The 20,998-nt window shown below is 46.1% G+C and overlaps 1 long non-coding RNA gene across 1 annotated transcript; it reads left to right on the forward strand.

Moving 5' to 3' along the window:
* The first annotated feature begins 13,164 nt into the window (after nt 1-13,164).
* On the forward strand, nt 13,165-20,583 carry Gm32249 (predicted gene, 32249). The gene is made up of 3 exons (NR_168644.1): nt 13,165-13,296; nt 15,736-15,901; nt 16,413-20,583. It is a non-coding gene; the product is annotated as a predicted gene, 32249 (long non-coding RNA).
* The last annotated feature ends 415 nt before the right edge of the window (nt 20,584-20,998 follow it).

The following is a 20,998-nucleotide window of genomic DNA, read 5'->3' on the forward strand; positions in this document are numbered from 1 at the left end:
GTCTTCCTGGGCCACAAGGTATGTGATAACCACATTCGGCTGTCATAGGATCCTGAATCACTGAGTCGTTTGCCTTCAGAAAGCCCCTGGTAGTAGTGCCTTGTAGAGACTCAGGGAGGAGCTGCTTACATCTGTGAGTGCCAAGCACGCCTGGGTGGCTGCTGTGGGGTGAGATAGGCTGAGGCTCGGGAGTCAGAGGTGTACTTGCATCCTTCTCTTGGTTTTGAATAAAAGTCTCCCTTTCAGTATGAACTTGATCAGTGGCTATTGTCCCAGCAGCCGCCAGGCAGCCCCGACATACACCTGCGCAGCCAGGGTGAGGTCTGTTGAACGGTCCGGCCAGCAAGGCTTCAGTGACACAACCACGAAGTGAAAGTTTGAGTGTTTATTTTTAGTACTTAAGCTAAACATCACAGGACCTAGATGCTAGATATGAGGGTGCCTGGAGCCCCTCGGCTTTCTCTACTAACCGAGAGGACATCAAGTCTAAGTCATTATCCAAACTGGTTCCCCAAGAAGAGATTTTATTTATTTATTTATTTATTTATTTATTTATTTTATTTTATTTTATTTTATTTTATTTTATTTTATTTTTGTCAGTGCCATGATTGTCCTAGAACTTGTTCTGTGGACCTAGCTAGCCTCGAACCCATGGAGATCTACCTGCATCTGCCTCCCGAGTGCTGGTATTAAAGACATATGCCACCATGCCTGGCCTATTTTTATTTTACTTTTTTTATTCTTTGTGACCACACCCATTTTCCCCCACAGGGAAACTGATTGATATATTTATTGGCATTTTTAATTGTTGTGCCTGTGTGGTGTGTATGGTGTGTGTACACACGTGTATGTGTGCGATCGTATGCGTGAATGTGGGGATTTTATGCCATTGCACGTGTGAAGATCAGAGACAATGTCAGGTGTCAGCCTACTTCCATTCTGTTGCAGGTATCACGTCTTTATTGAGTGCCCCATTCTATACTAAGGTGAGCTGGCCTTCTGGGTGCGTGGTCTCTTGTCTCTGCTTCCCATCTCCTTGGGGGACTGCTAGGATGACGAATGCTCATGCTACTGCCAAGCTGCTTATGAGGGTTCTGGGATTTGGACTCAGTTCCTCGTGTTTGTGGGGCAATTCTCTGTTAGCTACTAAGCCACCTCCCCAGTCCAAGGAGTGGGTTTAAAACAAGCATAGAGATCATGTGGGGACTGTGGGTGGCCATTGAGTTCTAGAGCAAATATCTAAATGTTCCATTTCCAGGAGAGACACCTGTAAATTTTTTTATCTCTAGCCACTGATTGTAGACAATTCAGTGAGCGACAGGACCCGACACAGAGCTCAGAATGACTTAGCCCTTCTTCTGTATTAACTAGTTAAAAACAGGGGGCTGGAGAGATGGCTCAGTGGGTAAGAGCACTGACTGCTCCTCCAGAGGTCCTGAGTTCAATCCCCAGCAACCACGCGTTGGCTCACAACCATCTGTAATGGGACCCGATGCCCTCTTCTGGTGTGTCTGAAGAGAGTGACAGTGTACTCATATACATAAGATAAATAAATAGTTAAAACAGTTGCCATGACAACATAACCCTTTAGGCACTCACTTGATACCCTTGCTCTGCTCTGCATACAGGGACTACATTTCCCGGACGACTTTCCCTCTAGCTTCTGGAGAGAATTGGCCATGAGGTTATACTGACAGGTAATGGAAGGTTGAAAGAAAGGAATTCATCTGTGTTTCCTTCCTTTCTTTTAAAAGACAACAGCTCTAGTTAGCTATAGTTCATATCTAAATTCACCTTTGAAAACGATTCATTGATTTTTATTTTATGTGTATGAGCATTTGCCTGAGTGCCTTTCTGTGTACCACCTGTGTGCCTACAGCCCGTGGAGGTCAGAAGACGGCGTCAGATCCTCTGGAACTGGAGTTACAGGCCTTGTGAGCTGATGTGTGGGTGCTGGGAACTGAGCCTGGATCCTCAGCAAGAGCATCAAGTGTCCTTAACTGTTGCGCCATCTCTCCCGTCCCCACATTTCCTCTTTTAAAGTAGACATTTCTGTGGTGTTTATATAGTCACGGCGTTTATTCGCCACGGTAAACTTTGAATCATTTTTAGTCAGATCTCCTCAGCCATTATTTCCGATGATTCCCATGTCCTTTCCACCTGTGCACATAACTGCTCTGAGCCGCAGACCTACTTTCTTTCTGTAGATTTGCTTCTGTTGATTAATGCACATAAATAGACACAATGTTACCTTCATATCTATCTTCTTTTAATTAGGTTCATCTATATGGAGTATGTTTCAACTCTCCACTCCTTTCTGTGGCTGAATAATATTCCATTGTGTGGATATACCACATTTGTTTTATCTACTATTAGTTGGCTATTTGGATTGTTTCTACTATTTAGTTATCATGAGTATTGTTGCTATAAATATTCATTTACAAGGGTTTTTGGGGGGGGCATGTATAATTTGTTGTATTTAGTTTTTTATTCCTGTGAACAGATGGCAAGACCAAGGTAACTTATATAAGAAAGCATTTAATTGTAGGCTTGCTTACAGTTTCAGAGGATGAGTTCACATCCATCATGGTGGATGATGGCATGGCAGGAGGCAGGCAGGCAAACAAGGTATGGGAGCAGTAGCCGAGAGCTTTCATGTTGAGGCATGAGGGAAGGAAGGAGAGAATGGGGGTGGGGGAAGGGAGAGGGAGAAAGAGCTGTGTGCAGGCATGTGGCACAGCATGCTTGTTGAGGTCAGAGGACATCTTGCAGGAGTAAGTCTCCTCTTCCCACCAGGTCTACTCCTGGGATCAAACTCAGGTTGTCAGGCTTGTCAGCAAGCACCTTTACCCATTAAACCATCTTGCATACCCCAGAACCCTATATGTTTTGTTTTAGTAATTATCTAATTCATTCATTCATTCATTCATTCATTCATTCATTCATTCAACAAACAGATATTTGGCATGCACTTATGTGTTAGGTATAGTGATGGACAGTATTGATCCAAAGACAAGCACACATGATCCTTGGCCTTGCTTAACTTACATGGAGTGAGTAGTCTGTTTGGACTCTTAAAATACCATGGACTGGATGTCTTACACAACAGAAATATGTTTCCTCATGGTTCTAGAGGCTGGAAGTCCCAAGGCAAAGGCCAGTAGGGTCAATTTCTGGTAATGTCACTCACATACCAATTCCATGGAACCAGGACCCTACTCTATAGTGCTATTTAATTTAAATAACTTCCTTAGATTCTCTACGTAGCAGTAGTTAGCTAAATCATTTTGTGCTCCCGATTCGTCACACCCATGCACCTGCCCAAGAGCTATCTGGATTCAAGAATGAAGCACACACACACACACACACACACACACACACACACACACACCAGTTAATTTTAAATATGCTTTGACTAGCTCAAAGGCTGGGCAGTTCTAATCTTCCCTGTGGCTAGAACACATTTCCCTTTGGTACTCCTGGCTTAATGCCCTCTAATTCTATATTTTATCTTTGTTGCCCTGGCTCCTTCTGGGTGCCCCTACCCCAGTCTTTGCTGCCCAAGACACTTCTGAGCTGTTCCTCCAGGGCCCGAATTCTTTCTCTCCTACATTTCGGATGCTTTTCCTTTTGCGTCTCTAATTCTGATCTGTTTCCCTCCAAACCACGACAATGCTCTCTCCTTCCTCTCTCCCAGTTCCCAGCCTGAGCAAATCTAAAGGTCTTGTTTCAGTCTACCTGCCCAACCATTGGCCATTGGCTCTTTTTTGATTGATCAAAAACCAATTGGGGACAAGGATCTTTAGTGTTTGGACATGCAGTTTCCCGATTTTGGGGGCTGGATTAATTCAAAGCATTAAAACCAACCCCCAACAGCTTTATTCTCAAATCCAGCCATCGTAGGGTCATAACTTTAGCATATGATCTTTGTGGGTGATGGTGGTAGGGAGTATCCAGTCCACCACAGTGAAGAAGATAGACAAAGATGGATCTTGTCTTATCAACAGAGGGTTCTGATGAAGTCCTGTAATTTTAGCACTAAGAAGCTGAGGCAGGGGCTGGACAGATGGCTCTGCAGTTAAGCGCACTGGCTGTTTTTCCAAAGGACCTGGGTTCAGTTCCCAGCACCCACATGGCAGCTCACAACTGTCTATGACTCCTGATCCAAGGGAGCTGGCACCCTCATATATACAGTCAGAACACCAATGTACATAAAATAAAAGTAAATTATTAAGAGGAGGAAGAGGAGGAGGAGGAGGAAGGCTGAAGAGACAGCACAGACATTCAAAGCACTGGCTGCTCTTGAAGAGGTCCTGAGTTCAATTCCCAGCAACCACATGGTGGCTCATAACCATCTCTAATGAGATCTGGTGTCCTTTTCTGGCCTGCAGGTATACATGGAGGCAGAATACCGTATGAAGAAGAAGAAGAAGAAAAAGAAGAAGAAGAAGAAGAAGAAGAAGAAGAAGAAGAAGAAGAAGAAGAAGAAGAAGAAGAAGAAGAAGAAGAAGAAGAAGAAGCAGCAGCAGCAGCAGCAGCAGCAGCAGCAGCAGCTGAGGTAGGAAGATTGCCACACTTGGATCTGCCACCTTTACAGAGTGAGACTCTGTGGCCAAAAAACCAAGGAACACAAAGTGAGACAAATGACAAGACACAATCACTCTCAAACAATATGAAGAGAAATGGCACCCACAAACAGGCTCACCTTAATTTTGGGAAGGGCTCGGAAGGTGATGTTTTATTTATGATGAACTAAAGTCTTCATTGCATTATTTTTTACGGCTTTTTGTTGTTGTTATTGTTGTTGTTGTTTTTTCGAGACAGGGTTTCTCTGTGTAGCCCTGGCTGTCCTGGAACTCACTCTGTAGACCAGGCTGGCCTTGAACTCAGAAATTTGCCTGCCTCTGCCTCCCAAGTGCTGGGATTAAAGGTGTGAGCCACCATGCCCGGCTTTTTATGGCTTTATATATTAAATATTTCATGGTATTTAGGAAATAATGGAGGACAATATTGCATCACAACACTGCAGGACTTAGCTAGGGAACAGCCTGGCATAGCTTAGGCACAGTAGGAGTCCAACCAAGACTCCTATGGGAAGAGTGGCACCTAGAGAGCTGAGGGAGTGGGCCAGGTGAGGGAGGAAGGCAGTGGTGAAAAGAAACGCTATGGTCAGGAGTTTGACTCAGCTTCAAAAGGGCTGCTGAAGTTGGCAGTTTGGAGGGCAGAGAGCGCCACATAGTTTAACTTGGCCTCATTTTAGAGTGCTATGGCCTCTAGGCCAGATTTCTGGCTTTGATAACTGCCCATTGGCTAGGTTGTGGTTGGCACATGAGATGGCTTTGCTTTGTGTCTTTGACATGAAGCTCTCGGGCTGCTGGAGTACGTGATGACATGCTAGACTTTTCTTAGGCGCCAGTCCGTGTCTGTCTGTCCATCCACCATCATCCAGCAACTATAAACATCTACTCTGGGGAGTCCTGGGGGTAGGTACTCAGAATCGAGTGTCCATCCACCATGGTCCAGGGCTTCCAACCAGTGACAAGTAACATTTCCAGGTTTCTATTTGGCTTCTGTATTTCAAGCACATTCTCCACTGCCACAAGTTCAAGGCCAGCTGGGGGCTGCAGACAGAGTCAAGTTTAAGGAGTGAGTGATTGGGACTCCATGACCTTCTCACATGAAACCCTCAGGCTGCTGTGTTTGGTAACTTTCTGTTCTGTGGCTGTAGAAACTGAGACTTAAAAGTGATGTGACCTTTAGCTCCAAGCTAAGGGGCTTTTCTCCTTATGTCAAGCTAGCTCCTGCTGATGCTGAGCGTGGCCCAAAAGGACTAAATCCACGCTTCTCTCTCTCTGGAAGATGTTGTTACACACGGCTTATTGTTCTCTGTTCTCTGAGAATGTGTGTCATTGTTCTTTAGGGGAAGTTTTGCCCAGGAGCAAAGGTTTCAGAGTGTGAGCAGGAACCAGGTCCCTGGAAGTCATCTTTATGGGCCATGTCACCCAACCACCTCACTGATGACTTGATTGTTCACAGGATGAAAGAAAACTTAGTATAAAGGAACACAGAAAGTCTTGAGACCCCTGGAGAAAGTCCTTGACCTAAAGAGTCCCGGGAGAGGAGTCAGAGCAGAGGCTTCTGGATGGAACCAGGTCTGCAGGAACTTCTTATTGTCCTTCTTCCATATGGCATTCAAATGCCACTTGTCCACTGATACTGCTGATGTCTTCTAATCCTTCTCGGCTTGCAATTCAATGAGTAAAGTCTAAGACATACCCTTGCCTCTGTCCCCACCCTCATCTTCAAGCTCCTTTTGATTTCACTCCAGAATCATCAGTGTGCTGGCTAGTTTTATGTCAATTTAACACACTCTAGAGTCATTTGAGAAGAGGGAACCACAGTTGAGAAAAATGCGTCCATCAGATTGGCCTGTAGGGTGAGTCTCTGAGGCTAGTTCACTGGGCGGTGCTGCTGCTGCTGGTCTTGGGTGAAGGGTTAATGACCTAAAAGCCCCAGGAGAGCTGAGAAACTCCGGATGGCACCAGGGATACACTGCTAACATCTGCAGGCAGTTAGGAGCCGGGATTCTCCTGACAAGAAATTCACTAATGGATAAGAACCTCCGTTGGTATTTACAGTGCTGAGACTTGAGGAAACAGATCTGCAGATGGAATTTTCCAACCACAAACGCTTCCTTTTCTGTCCTATAAAACCCTCAAACCCCCTGTGCCTTGGCTGACAGCCTTTTTCTGAGAGACCACTGCCCTTCAGAGTCCTAACAAAGGACCACATGCTTCCATCTGCGTCTGAGGAGGTCCTTCTCTCTTCTTTTCATGCAACTTTGATTAATCTCCATGTAACAATGGATGATAAAAGAAAGCAGACTCAGCAAGCCAGTAAGCAACACTCTTCCATGGCCTCAGCATCAGCTCCTGCCTCTAGGTTCCTGCCTTGCCTTGAGTGCCTGCCCTGACTTCCTTTGATAATGGACCATGATATGGAAGTGTGAGCCAATAAAACCTTCCCCAACCAAATAGCTTTTGTTCATGTTTTTGTTGTTGTTGCTGTTATTTGTTTGTTTGTTTGTTTTTTTGAGACAGGGTTTCTCTGTGTAGCCCTGGCTGTCCTGGAACTCACTTTGTAGACCAGGCTGGTCTTGAACTCAGAAATCTGCTTGCCTCTGCCTCCCGAGTGCTGGAATTAAAGGCATGCACCACCACGCCTGGCTTGTTCATTTTTTTTTTGTTTGTTTGTTTTGTTTTTGGTGTGGTAGCACTACTAACCTTAACTAAGACAGTCAGTTTAGCTTCAGGACTCAGCAACCTTACAGGAAGGTCTGGCATACATTTAGGGATATTGGAATTTGAGAGAGAGTCATCTCAGACCTTACCTAGACTTTTGCGATCCAAAAGAGCTAAGAAGCTTGCTAAATTTCCACACAGGTACATTCTTATGTTGCCTGGCTAGCATGAAGAACTGTGTTTGGATGATGATCAGTGAGATCTTTGGTGTCCAAATGGGAAAGGAGCAAGCGATGTGAGCTGCCAGTTGCAAGGAGGAAGTGTCAGTTGGTTTTGGTTTTTCTGCTGTTGTGATGAAAACACCTTGACAAGAAAAATTTAGGGGAGAAGCGTTAATACAGCTCACAGTTCCAGCGTAGAGTCCATCCTGGTTGGGGAATCATGGCAGCAGGAGCTTGGGGTGGCTGGTGGTGACATTGGCTTGGAGTGGCTGGTGACATTGCACTGATAGGCAGGAAACAAGGGGAGATGAACACCTGCAGTCGGCAAGCTTTCTCCTTTTTATGCAGTCTAAGGCCCAAGCCCTGGCCCTGGGCCACTGACTTATAGGGTGAATTAGTCTTCTCATCCAAGTTAAGGTAATTAGGACGCTCACTCACAGCAGTGTCCAGGTGAGTCAAGGACACTGCACAACGAGGACACTCTCTAGGAGTAAGGAGGAGAGAGAAGGGCAGGGCACAGGTTGGCGGGAAGGCTAAGGTCTCAGCAACACCTGTTGCCATGGCACGGTAGTGGTTTCCTGACACGTGACAGGGCAAGCACAATGCCTTGGCAGCAAGAGGCTTCCTGTTTTGCTGGGAGGGCTCATTGTTGGACACTGAGAGGAGGCGTGTGTGTCTATGTTGTTCAAGTTGCTAAGGTCCTAGAGGAGAGGGCTGGGGCACAGGTGAGGAGGGGTCTGAAGATGGTAAATAGGAAAACAGGGGTGGGGTCTGTTCTTTCAGAGTTACTCATCTAAACCTCGTGCCATTTAGGAGAGAGTAGAGATGGCTCTACTGCCCTGTTGTCATGACAACTCCCAAGTTACAGTCTTAGGGCTTACCCAAGGTTTGTGTCAATGCTTTCTTGACCTCTAAGGTGACCTTTATTTTGGAGAGGTGGCAAGCCCCTTAGCTTGGACGTTTGATTCTGTTGAGGACAATAGAGGGAATGCTGGGATTGGTCTCACGGCAAAATGATGTGTTAGAAAGCCAGTCTGTACTTTCCATGCCCAGGGTACCCATGTGCATAGCTAGCGACTGACGTAGACACCTGAGTGTCCTGGTGCCTGCTGAAACTTGGTCCTGTCTGCTGTGGTGAAGAGGCTCAGGGTCTCTTCTCAGCTCTCTCTTCGTCCTTTCCTCTTGAGGTAGGGGGTCAGAGTAGGGAATAGTGGCTGTCTGTTCTGTCTGGTCTCACCCTTTGGGGACCCCACTGGTCGTCTTCTGAAGACCTCAGAAGGCCAATGATGCACATTTAGGAAATCTCCTCACCCCCTTCCCACCCTTCCCCTGTGGTAGCTGAAGGACTCACTCTCTACTTCCTTCTCCTCGGCAACCTTTCATGGCATCCAAAGCCCCTCTCAACTTGGCCCATTGAACACTCAGGAGCTGTTGCTCCGGACCTGCCAACTGCATCTGCCTTGTTCTCTAACTCTTCCAGGTCAAGGCCCTGACTACTTTCACACATTTTTCTCTCCGGTACCTCTCCCCCGCTCTGTCATCTTTTAACCCGTTCTTCAAGATTTAACGTAAGGGGCTGGAGAGACAGCTCAGTAGTCCCTTCAGCACTTGCTGTTCCTGCAGAGGACCTAGGGTGGGTTTCCCAGCACCCACATGGCAACTGACAACTATCTGTAGTTCCAGGGTGTCTGATACCCTCTCCTGTTCTCCATAGGTACCAGGTATGCTCATGACACAGATGCATAGAGAGAGACCAAACACTCATACGCTTAAAAAAGTCCAGCTCAAAGAGCTCCCAATTCCCTGAAGAATTTCAGAAACCCTCAAGCCTACAGAAAGCGATCCGGCTGTCCCTATCACTGTCTGCGGTTTGAGTACTAGGCTTGGCTTGGTATTTCTCCTCCTCCATACTGGGTCCTTTATCTATTTCTTACATAGCACTTAGTATATTCTTGGTGCTCAACTAAAAGGCACCTAGAGTTAAGCTGAAGTATATTTCAATAGATTTGACCTCAAATAGATGCCACATAGAACTCACGAGGAAGTAGGCAGAGGAGGGAAACTCAGAGAAGAATATTTCCACGCAGAGTCATCCGCCCCGCTTCCAAAGGCCAGCATCCGTTTTGGCTAATGAGCAAAACTCACGGAGACTCTTTTAAAATACTCATCCAAGCTTGGATGAAGGACCCAAAGCCTGGCCTTCAGGGAGCTTCCAGAGGGAGAGGCAGGACACCCATTTCCAGGATCTGAGAGGCTGGGAACTAGTACTTACTCCATCACATCATTTCATCTCGGAACAACTCTGTGAAATCAGTGTCGTGATGCCCATTCTAGAGATGAGGAAATAACAGAACTAGAGAAATTAAGGACTTTCCCAAAGGAGGCTCACAGGCAGTAGCAGCGGGCTGAGAATGGAACTCCCCATCCACGTCTTTCCCCGACACCATCATTAAACAAGGAACCCAATTTCATCACTGACCGTCCCAAAGCTAAAAAAAAACGCCTGCTGCCCCAATGCCCACAAAAATGGAAGCTCTGTGCGGCCCTAGCGTCCAAACCTTAGTTCCCATTTCTTAAGCAAAATTTGCATACAAACTTCTGATTGGTGGAGGGTAGGTCACGTGCCTGTGTCTGGGCTGGAAGGTTAGGCATTCTTGACTTCTTGGTGAGAAGGAATAATAAGGAAATTCCCTTATTATTCACTTAAATTCACTTATTATTAAGTGAGGCTACTGGTGTGACGCTAAACAGCCAGGAACACAGCAGATGGCTGTCACCCTGTCTCACCCTAAATGTCACAGCAAAAGAACTTAATTTATAAGCCTTAATATACTCCCTTTTGAAATTCCCACAGCTTTCTTAAAATGTGGTTTGGAGAAAAAATTATTTCATAATTTTAAAGTATAATTTACATAGAGCAAACTTCACTCATCCAAGTATATTCTAGGACTTCTATCTCATTCCACCTTCTTTCCCCGAATGCCTATAACTGTATAAACACTACTAGTCGCAAGATGCACTTCTGTGGCTTCCTTACCTTGCCCTCCCAGACCCCTTGACTTCCCTGTTTATACTCTCCTCTGCTCTCAGCCTTGGGGAGCTAGCCATCTGTCTCCCTATCTATAGATTCCGGAACAAAGACTTTTAAAGCAAAGAAGAAGAACAGTGGAGGAGATTCTGTGTGTAAATACTAGTGCGTTTGTGTTGAAACCTCTCCTGACTGGGCCCCCCCCCCCCCATCTTGGAGTTGCGGAAAAAAAAAAACCAGGTTATTGCAATAGATTGAATTGATCCGAAGAGTAATTTCTGTAAGCCTGGTGACACAGGCCTGCACTTTGGAAATCTCAAGTACAAGGGTTGTCAAAACTACAGACTGAGTGTAAAGTAGCTTGGTCAATTTAGTAAGATCCTGTCTCAAAGGAAAACTGAAGAAAGCGGGGACTCTGGCTTGGCAGTAGAGCACTTATCTAGCTGAACGGAGGGCTTGAGTTTAACCCTGAGTACGGGGAAAAACTAGGGTGTAGCTTCCTCTCAAATATTAGGTTTAAGGCTCAACACAGATGTCTGCTGCAGCTCCATGTCATGGTGTGAATTGTCATTTAAAGGGACAGGCAGAGAGAACATGCAGTGGATATTACATCGGGCTCATATTCCATAGAGGGACCCATACCTTCAGGACCATCTCTGGTTTTCTCCAGACTGCCCCCCCTTCTCACAGGTAGAAAATGGACCCATGGTTTGTGTCTTCCTGCTACACCCCATTACGCTCTAACCCCAATTCTTCACTCAAGTTACCCTGAGCCCCTTCGGGCCTACACAGAAGATAGCACAGCTGTGGTGTACACTCTAGAGTAAGCTGTGGCCTGTGGCTGCTACTTACGAAAGTCATTTACAAAGCTGAGATACACAGGCTGCTGGGGGGAAGGAGGGGAGTGTGTGTGTGTGTGTGTGTGTGTGTGTGTGTGGGTGTGTGTGGGTGTGTGTGCGTGCATGCACGCACGCATGCATGCATCCATCTCCAAAGAGTGTTAATATTCTAAATTTAGGCAGCTCACAGCTCTCCATAACTCTATTCCAGAGGACCTGATACCCTCTTTTGATCCCTGCAGGTTCTAGGCACATATGTGGTACCCTGTCAACTTTAGAATCACCTAAGAGATGGGTGGGAAACACCTCCCATTGTGTTTGTGTGGCTGTTTCCAGAGAGGATTAACAGAGAAAGAAAGCCCCACCCTCAATAGTATTGCTCACAAGCTGGGGTTCTTCCCCGTGGCCGAACCAAGAAAGGGGAGAGTAGGCAGAGCGTTGGCGTCCCTCCCCTCGTCTTCCCTGTCATCCATGAAGCAAATGGCCGCTCCTCTGCTTCTGCCACCATGGGATCCTGCTCAGGTGCACTAGAGCTGGAGCTCTGTGACGCTCAGCCGAACTCTCTTTGAGGGCCCAAATAAACCTTCCTTTCCCTAAGTTCTTTGTATCAGGTGTTTTGTCACAGCACCATGAAAAGTAGCTAATGGTTGCTCAGCCACCCTGCCAGGTGTGCCTCTGGTCTCCAACTGGTAGGGGCAATATCGGTTTAGTGACGGTTTAGTGACATTGAATTCCTTAATGAGAATGGCGGGGAGCTGCAAGGCCAGTGGGATTCTCCTCTGAATTCACTTCATCCCCTTTCCTAACAGGGTTCCAGGGGGGATGCAGCCAGTCTTTTAAATGGGAGGTGGGGGGAAATGAAATCAAACCCTAAAATTCCAGAGCCTTCTGTGATTGGTCTTATTTTTGTTTCAAAGTAGAAAAAGGCAAAGTACAGGAGATAGTTTGTCGGGGCAGAGCTAATGGAGACATACAGGGGAAGAAGGCATGGATGAATTCAGGTGAATTCCAGTGAGTTATAGGAGAGGGAGGGGTGGGGTAGACTGTGAGTTGGGGTTGGGAGTCAGCACAGCCAATCCCCTGCCCCTGCTTTTAATGTGTGTGTGTGTGTGTGTGTGCACAGACCTGTGTTTATGTGCCACAGCTCAAGTGTGCAGGAAAGAGTTTGCGCCTTCCTCTATGCGGGTATCTAGGAATCGAACATAGGTCGTCAGGCTTGGCTGCAATCACCTTTACCCACTGAGTCATCTCATCAGCCCAACTCTGGCTTTTGTGTCAGGCTGGGTTTCAAATCCAAGTCTTTGGCACTCAACACTTGGCTTTGACCAAGTCACTAAGTGCACAGAACTTCAGTTGCCCTGTCTGTGAGAAAGTAGCCCATACTAAGATTGCATCTTAGAAACACCACAGGGACAAAACGAAGGCCTGCTAGGGGACACCTGGCCTGGAGCAGGCCACCTGCTCCGTTCTCCAGTTCTCTCCCGGCTCCTTACTTAAATTGATACAAGCTCCCTTTGGTACTTTGTAGCAACAACTGAGAGCTCCAAAAATAAACTTGAATTAAAAGTAACATAGGTTTGGTGCTGAGGTCGCTGGCAGGCAGCTCTGTGTAAATAGCAGAAGTGAAACGATAGGGAGAAAAAAAAAAGCGACTTCATTTCTAGTGTTAGAGCGCGCGGGCCAGCCATGGTTGAGGGGGCAGGCATGGTAAGAGGAAGATTTGGTAGTTTTTTTCGTTGTTTTTGTTTTCGTTCTGTGATGATGTGGGGGGGACTCTCCAGGGACATCATGCGTCACAGAGCAGGGAAGAGGGGGTGGTGAAGGCAGGCATGAGCAGGTAGGAGAATGTCACCCTGTCACTGATGTCATAGGGCAGAACTGGGGATCGAGAGAACAGAAGTCAAGGCATGGAAAGGGTCAGGTGACTGTCTTGCCCTTCTCACCTCCTTCTCGGGGGACACAGACGGGTGAGTTTCTTAACTGCATTTGCAATGAATTTCTGAGGAAAAGGTCAACTTCGAGGATTTGTGTTACTCCTCAAAGGGCAGGACTGCAGAGACTCGGGTGTGTGTGTGTGTGTAGGGACACAGAGACTCCCAGAGACAGAAGACAAAGGTAACCTCATTTGAACACAGGCCACAAGTTAGTGACAGGCTATTATTGTTGTTCTTAACAAAGTCCTTTGTGCACATCTCCTACTGCCGTTTTTTTTTTTTTTCTCTATGCTTTGCAGGCTCAGCAAGATGAAAGGAATTTTTCCAAAGATCTCTGCAGCACAGCCTCTCATTGGCTGTTTCCTTTGTGTCGGACTGACACTGCCCAGCAAGGTGGGCTCAGAATTGGAGGCCCAGAGAACACAGATCTCCCTGGCATTCACCCTATCTGTGATTTCTGAAACTGTATTTATGTATCTATCTATGTACATATGTATGTATGTATGTATGTATGTATGTATGTATGTATATATGTATGAAATGGGCACAATGACCTTAAGTCAATATTTCTTTTAAGGAGAACTGATTAATACAGAAGACACTCAGTCCATCAGTACTGCTGCCATGCTTAGCATCTTCCTTCTAGCAGTCTCTGAAGGTGACTTTAGGTAGAATGTGACCAAGCAAGAATCTTCCCAGTGAATGGAGCCATCTTCCCAGGCTCTAAAACCAGCATGTAGAAGCATAGATGCTCTCCGGCTCTGCCAGTAAGAATATGAACAGGTTCAACTTTTCTCAAGAGTGATTTAGTCAATGTTCAGAAGTCTTAGAATTTTGTATTATTTTGGTCTAATTCTTTTCCTTTCTCCTAAGTGGTTGATGAATAGTTTTTCACAAAGATATTGATAATGTTATATTCACAGCAATGATTTTTAAAAAATGAGACCAAAATTGAGGCAATATTAATGTGGACTTAGATAAATAAATTATGTTTTCTATACATTATAGAATACCAGGCAGCTAATACAATTGGTGGTGGAAAAATACTTGGGTTCTTTGTTTGTGTGTTTGAAACAGGATATCTCAGTGTAGCCCTGGCTGTTCTGGAACTCACTTTGTAAACCAGGCTGGCCTCGAACTCAAGAGTTCTGCCTGCCTCTGCCTCCCAGTGCCTGGACTTATAAAGGTGTGCACCACCACCTGGCTGGTGGAAGAATCTTTGTTAATCAAATGAGAATGATGAGAACATTCAAGAAAAACCAAACAAAACCAAACAAAACCACTGTATTAGCTGGAGAGATAGCTCAGGGCTTACAAGTAATTGCTCTCTGGCAAGAACCTGAGTTTGGTTCTGTGCACCCATGTGGAGTTATATGGGCCTATAACTCCAGCTCCTGCAGAGTCGGATGCCCTCTTCTGGCATCTGAAAGTAATCATATATATAGTCCCCTCCCACAAACATACACAAATAAAAATTATAAATCTTTTTTTAAAAAAAGGATTATAATTGAAATTTTAAAATAAATTTAAGTTTTAGTCTTTTAAAAAGTTAAAAATAAAATATCCAGCATAACACAGACCCAATTTCAGTGGACAGACCCATGGGAAGATGTCTGGAAGGATGGAGACATTAAGCGTTTTAACCCTTGATCTTTTTGTTTTTCTGAGTGTTCTCAGTTTTCTATGATGAATATTTAGGACGCTGAAGTCTTTTGTAAGCATTGCGATTCTTAAATTTTTTTTGAAAACCGTAGGGAGCAAATGAGCACATAGTAGGTAGTGCTGCGTGAGCTGTTGGGAAAGGAAGCCATTGGGTCCAACCTGGCCTATGTGAGAATCCCATTCAAAACATCTACAGTGATTTCAAAGCCTGCCAGCCACTGGCAGTGCTGCCTAGGCATGAGAGACCCTTCAGTACCTCCAAGCACAAATTGCATCGTTCAGCTGGAAGATTACTGTGAGTTTGAGGCAAGCTTTGGCTACACAATGGCAGTGAGTCCCAACCTAGCCTGTGCTCCCATAGACTGCAGTTTTTTTGAGCTACATCAACATATCTACTACTTGTGCTTATGTACATTTCATTTAAATTAAGTACATTTACATCAAACTTTAGTTCCTTAGTCACTTTAGCGTCTTTGAGACCATTCGGTAGTTGTCTGTGGTAAGTGGCTACCATATTGGATGGAGCAATTAGAGGTCAATGCTTCAATTTTCAGAAAGGAAGAGAGACCGGAGAGGCTCCTTGCAGGTGGATCTCCTCCTCCTCACAGCCCCAAGGCTCATTCATGCCTAGTCTTGCCTGCAGAACAGGACCTGCACTGACAGGATCGTAGCGTGTTACGATAACTGTGTGCCTAGAGAGTCCTTTCTGCTTTCTTGTGTCTGTCCCTGTCACCTGCCTCGAACACAATGTTTATACCGAATGTTTAATTTCAAGGATGCAACAGGACCAAGCCCTCTCTATCTGTTCAGCCCCATCTAGCTACCAGGAGAGCTGTTTACATGGAATCCAAGTTGCCTGCCAGGGGCAGAGCACGTTTTTCCACAGCTGCTGAGAAAGACGAGTGAGTCAAGACAGAATAACAAAAAGCCACTTCAAAAACACACCAGAAGAAGTACGAAGCTGAGACAATCACAGGTTTGAAACATCCCCTCCTCCCAAAGCCCTGACTAGAGAGTGTAAAAACAAGTCTCAAGGGAGCCTCTGGGCCCTGCAGGTTTCGAGCCTCCTCGTGGTTGCTGACTTGAGAACTGGGCCTGTCCCTGTACTTCTGAGAGGAGCCAGGAGTTGATGTTGTGGGGGCTCAGAAACCTGAGTTCTGAGAACTGTGGGACTGAGAGGGGGACAGCCCCTAGGTTCTCAGTGTCTCTGGGAAGCTGAGTGGTGGTGGTGGTGGTGGGGCTGTGGGAAAAGGCAGGGCCAGGCTGGATGGGCAAAGGTGTAGAGACTCCTCCTGTCTGGAAAACAGCTATGGTAAAGAAGTGGAGTCCTGTCTTATCTCCAGCCTCTGAGGAACTTACAGCCCCAGAAGGCAAGGCATCCACCCATGTAGCCTGTCAGGAATCTAAGGGTATAAGGTCACTCATATCCACAAAATTCTTCCTCTGGGACCTAATGCTTCTCTCTCCAACATCATTTTCCTCTGTAGGACAATAGAGCCCATTGAAGAGGAGCCTGGAGTTGGAGGTATTGGCTCAAGTCCCTCCGACTGTCATTCAGTTGCCATGAGACTTTAGGTAAGTTACTATCAAATGAACCACATCCCTTGCCAAAGTAGGGGCTAAGATTTTTTTTGTTTTGGTTTGGTTTTTCGAGACAAGAGTATCTCTGTGTAGCCTTAGCTGTGTTGGAACTCACTCTGTAAACCAGGCTGGCCTTGAACTTAGAACCCAGAGATCTGCCTGCCCCTGCTTCCCAAGTGCTGGGATTAAAGGCGTGTGTGAGACAGGGTCTTACATGGCTCAGGCTGACCGATAGCTGCCTGTATATTTGAGGATGGCCTGGAGTTCCTGCCTTCACCTCCCAGATGTTGGGGTCACAGGCATGCTCAGTTACTTTGGGTTTCGATTTTCAGTTTTCTTTTTTCCTCTTTTGGAAAGAGGATCTCAAAGATGTAGCCCAGACTACAGGTACCCATGGTGCTGCATTAGTTTAAAAGGTGAGATCTCAACCCTTGGGAGGTACAACAGTCAATCAGTCAATCAATTATCAATAAATCAGTGTGATCCTCAGTGTACCCCGGACATTTTAAATTTAACTAATTGAATGTGTGGGTGTTCTGCTGCATATATGCAACAGGCCAGAAGAGGGCATCAGATCCCCTTATAGATGGTTGTGAGTCACCATGTGATTGAAGGGCTGGGAATTGAACTCAGGACCTCTGGAAGAGCAGTCAGTGCTCTTAACCGCTGGACCACCTCGCCAGCCCTAGCAACACTAGCTTTTAATACTCTTCAAATGATTCCAACGTCCAGGCAAGAACCCTGATCCTCCCAGAACTTCTCGAAGTTTAGCGTGTGCAGGAAATCAGCTGGTCTGGTACAGCTGTTTGACATCTGCAGTTCTACTGAATCCACAGGTGATGCCCACGACCACACCTGGGATGATATTGTCCCTGTTTATGTTCCTGTCCTTGTTCCCTCCAATGACACCGTGGGCAAGCGTTGTCCTCCCGCTCTGTTTTCATGGGCATATCACCTGCCACTTGAATTCTCATTGGATGCTGTGGGTCTGAATCAGATAGACAATCCAAGAGGCTATCCTGCTCCCGCGGGTAGCCAAGAGGCTTTGTAGCCCAGACTACATGTACCCATTGGGGTTGTTTTTTTTGGTTTCTTGGTTTTTTTGGTTTCTTGGTTTTTTTTTTAGTTTCATATTTTTATTTTCTTCTATATAACAGAGTTGAATATGCTTTTTTTCTTACTTATTCACTTTACATCCCACTCATTGATCCTCTCCCAGTCACCCCTTCCTGCAATCCTTCCCTCCATCCCTGCTCCCCTTCCCCTCTGAGCGGGTGGGGGTCCCCCTGATAATTCCCCTACTAGCACATCGAATCTCTGTGGGGCTAGGTGAATCTTCTTCCACTGAGGCCATACAAGGTAGCCCAGCTAAAAGACTATGTCTCATGGACAGGCAACAGCTTTTGGGATAGCCTCTGCTCCAGTTGTTGGGGACTTACATGAAGACCAAGCTGCCAATCCAGCCTGTGTATACTCTACGGTTGGTGGTTCAGTCTCTGAAACCCCCCAAGGGTCCAGGCTAGTTGACTCTGTTGGTCTTCCTGTGGAGTTCCTATCCCCTTTGGAGACCAAAATCCTATTCTTTCATAAGAGTCCCCAGGCTCTGTCCACTGTTTGGTTGTGGATGTCTGCCTCTGTCTGAATTAGCTGCTGGGTAGAGCCTTTCAGGACAGCCATGCTAGATTCCTGTCTGCAAGTATAACAGAGTATCATTAATAGTGTCAAGGATTGGTGCTTGGCCATGGGATAGGTCTCAAGTTGGGCCGGTTATTGCTTGGCCATTCCCTTAGTCTCTGCTCCATCTGCTGTCCCTGCATTTCTTGTAGACGGGATACATTTTGGGTTGAATGTTTTGTGGATGGGTTGGTGTCACTATTGGAAGAGGCCTTTTTTTTTTTTTTTTTTTTTTTTTGGTTTTTCCGAGACAGGGTTTCTCTGTAGCCCTGGCTGTCCTGGAACTCACTTTGTAGACCGGGCTGGCCTCGAACTTAGAAATCCGCCTGCCTCTGCCTCCCGAGTGCTGGGATTAAAGGCATGTGCCACCATACCCGGCTGGAAGAGGCCATTTTTAACTGAGAGAGCTGGAAGGGTCCACAGAGCACAACAGAGTGGCTTTCAAAGCTGTTCCTGCACCCACTTTCTTATCTCAGTTCTCTCTGTCCCTTGGCAAGTGTGGATCGTGTCCCCAGGCCTGCGTGTGAGAAAGATCAGAGTTTAGAATTAGAGGCTTTTCCAATGATGACGTGTACTGTGGGGCCTTAGACTCTGGTCTCACTTGGGCATGAAGGTGCTCACTTGTGATCCCAGCACTTGAGACGAAGAGGCAGGAGAATCCGGAGTTCAAGGTTATCCCGCATAGTAAGTTCAAGGCTAATGGGCTTGTCTTAGTCAGGGTCTCTATTCCTGCACAAACATCATGACCAAGACAAATTGGTACCAGGAGTGGGGTATTCCTGTGACAACCTGACCATGTTTTGGGGAGGACTGTGGAAGGACTTTGGAACTTTGGGCTTGAAGATCCATCCGTTGTTAAGAGCTCTGTCGGATGTTGTGTAGGAGCTTGGAAGATAATATTGAGAACACTGCAGAAGATGGAGGTCTGGTTTGTGAAATTTCAGAGGGAAAATTAAAGACTCTTTTCAGGGCCATTGCTGTTTTGATTGTGAAGATTCTGTAGTTCTGGTTAGCTGGGGCTGAAGAATCAGCTGTGATTAACAAGATACCAGAACTACCAAAGCAAAAACTTTGCATTACTGGGACTATTGATGCTGGTTAGCTGGAGCTAAGAAATTAGCGGTGATTAAGAAGAGACCAGCATCATTGAGGTGACATCTTCTGGGAAGTGTTTTCTGAAAGCACAAAGAGGCTGTGTTCCAGAGATAGCCAAGGTTGTACTCCTGCTGCAGTGGGACTTGGTAATGTGTAAGGGTCACCCAGGTGGTACTGGTTTTGAAGGCATGAAGGGGTCACGCAGAGCAGCTGAGGCTTGGCACTGTGAGAGGCCATGGAAGGCCATTGGTGAAGGTGCAGCCACAGTTGCAATTGACGGCCCAGGACTGAAGGGGTCATGCAGTGTTTTGGAGATGCCAGTATCATGAGATGACCACCAAGAGTAGCAGCAGCAGTGGAGTCCAGGCATCTGGAGCCTAGAGGACAACGTGTGTGCTACAAAGGGCATGGCTGGAGAAGTGACCCAAGCCCTTGGAGGAGCCCAGAAGATTGTGAGTTGGATCCCAGACATTGAATGGTTAGAGATTGACTTTTGCTTTTGATTGTGACTGTGCTCTGATATTTTCCCGCTTGAAGGAAGAAACTATTTTAGTGTAGCCCACAGTTAAGAGATTTTTAATTGTAAAAAGACTTAGGATTTTAGAAGATATTGGACATTTTAAAGGGATTGACTCTTAATATGTAAAGACTGTGGGACTTTTAAAGTTGTTTAGATCTTGGGGATGAATAAGAAATTAAGGGTTGGGGGCTGGTGAGATGGCTCAGTGTGTAAGAGCACCCGACTGCTCTTCCGAAGGTCCTGAGTTCAAATCCCAGCAACCACATGGCGGCTTACAACCATCTGTAACAAGATCTGATGCCCTCTTCTGGAGTGTCTGAAGACAGCTACAGTGTACTTACATATAATAAATAAATAAATCTTTAAAAACAAATTTAAAAAAAAGAAATTAAGGGTTGAGGCTTACTAGTGATGTGTTTGTGTGTCAGGTTGACGAGGGGTCAATTGTACTGGCTAGTTTTGTGTCAACTTGACACAGCTGGAGTTACCACAGAGAAAGGAGCTTCAGTTGAGGAAATGCCTCTATGAGTTCCAACTGTAAGGCATTTTCTCAATTAGTGATCAAGGGGGAAAGGCCCCTTGTGGGTGGGACCATCTCTGGGCTGGTAGTCTTGGTTTTATAAGAGAGCAGGCTGAGCAAGCCAGGGGAGGCAAGCCAGTAAAGAACATCCCTCCATGGCCTCTGCATCAGCTCCTGCTCCCTGACCTGTTTGAGTTCCAGTCCTGACTTCCTTTGGTGATGAACAGCAGCATGGAAGTGTAAGCCGAATAAACCCTTTCCTCCCCAACTTGTTTCTTGGTCATGATGTTTGTGCAGGAATAGAAACCCTAAGACAGGGCTATTAAGATTGTCTCAACAAACCAACAAAAATAAAAAAATAAAAAATAAACAAAATCAAACAAAACACAACCAACCAAACACCACAGAAATGAACATTTGGTTTCTGTGTTGACCAGGTAGGACCTGGGTAGTATTTGAGCTTCCTGCTTTGGTCATACCAGGCCAGATGTACCAAGCTGTTGTTATGACGGGATGAGTCTTGCAGGTATTATTTAGGCAATCTGTTTCAACCCTTCTACTGATCCTCCCTGGCTCCCTGGCCAGAAAAGGAGCTTTAGCTTCTCAGGGCCCTATCACAGAGCCGGAGACCCAGATCTCCCAGATCCCCCACGTGGCAGCCTGTCAGAAGCCTGTCAGAAGTC

This window comes from Mus musculus, chromosome 11 (genome assembly GCF_000001635.26).
Source record: "Mus musculus strain C57BL/6J chromosome 11, GRCm38.p6 C57BL/6J".
NCBI classification, from domain to species: Eukaryota; Metazoa; Chordata; class Mammalia; order Rodentia; family Muridae; genus Mus; species Mus musculus.